Raw genomic sequence first — 1,126 nt, 5'->3', positions numbered from 1 at the left:
CCATGGTAAATGTCTAAAAAAACATAACGCCACCTTAGTAGACATCCATTAAAGAAAATGGACCATAACTATACGTTTTACCTTTATACATGTCCATAAAACATGGTTTCATCATGGTAAATGCCCCAAAAAATGTATCACCATGGTAAATGTAAAAAACATGGTTTTATCATAGTAGATGTCAAAAGAAACAATATCACCATGGTAAATGTAAAAAAATATAGTTTTACCATGGTACATATCCGAAAACAAAGAATGACCTTTTATCTGTAAAAAAAGTTTTACTATGGTACATGTAAAAAAACAAAATTTTACAATGCTCTGCTCAAAAGTGTAGTAGGCTACTACAATAGTTAACTGTATTGTACCATAGGTAAGTGTAGTCATAGTCATGTGATTTCGTGTCAGTCTGACGAGTGTTTGTTGACGTGTCTTTCAGGTGACGTCTCTCGGCGTGACCACGTTTACTCTGTGCGCGCTCAGCATCGACCGCTTCCACGCGGTGACCAGCGTTCAGCCGCGGCCGCAGCAGGTGGAGTCCTGTCAGTCCATCCTGGCCAAGCTGTCGGTGATCTGGGTGGGATCTCTGGTTCTGGCCGCTCCGGAGCTGCTGATGTGGCGTCTGGAGCAGGAGGTGTCTCCGCGGACGGGTCTGCCGGTGGACTCGTGCGGTCAGCAGCCATCCGTGACGCTGCCGGAGACGCTGTACTCGCTGGTGCTGACGTACCGTCAGGCCAGAATGTGGTGGACCTTCGGATGTTTCTTTTGCTTGCCGCTGCTGTTCACCGGCGCGTGTCAGCTGCTCACGCGACACGTCGCGGACGAGAACGCCAAGAGCATTCGTCCGTCGTCTTCGTCGTCTTCCGCATCTTCGTCTCCGAAGAAGAAGCAGCGGCGAGAGCGTCAGCTGACCCGCACAGTGGTGGCACTGGCGTCCGTTTACGCCATTTGCAGTTTGCCGGAAAACGTCTGGAACTTCGTTCTGGCTTACTCGGGCGTGGAGGTGGGCGTGGCCACGCGGGCTCTCCTCGCTCTGATTGGCCAGTTCCTGTTGTTCGTCCGGGCGGCAGCGACGCCCATTCTGTTGCTCTGCATCTGTCGCTCTCTCGGCCAGGCGTTCATGGAC

This window comes from Sinocyclocheilus grahami, unplaced genomic scaffold (assembly GCF_001515645.1).
Source record: "Sinocyclocheilus grahami isolate Dianchi unplaced genomic scaffold, SAMN03320097.WGS_v1.1 scaffold2518.1, whole genome shotgun sequence".
NCBI classification, from domain to species: Eukaryota; Metazoa; Chordata; class Actinopteri; order Cypriniformes; family Cyprinidae; genus Sinocyclocheilus; species Sinocyclocheilus grahami.
The sequence above is the reverse complement of the archived record's forward strand: the minus strand, read 5'-3'. Positions refer to the sequence as shown.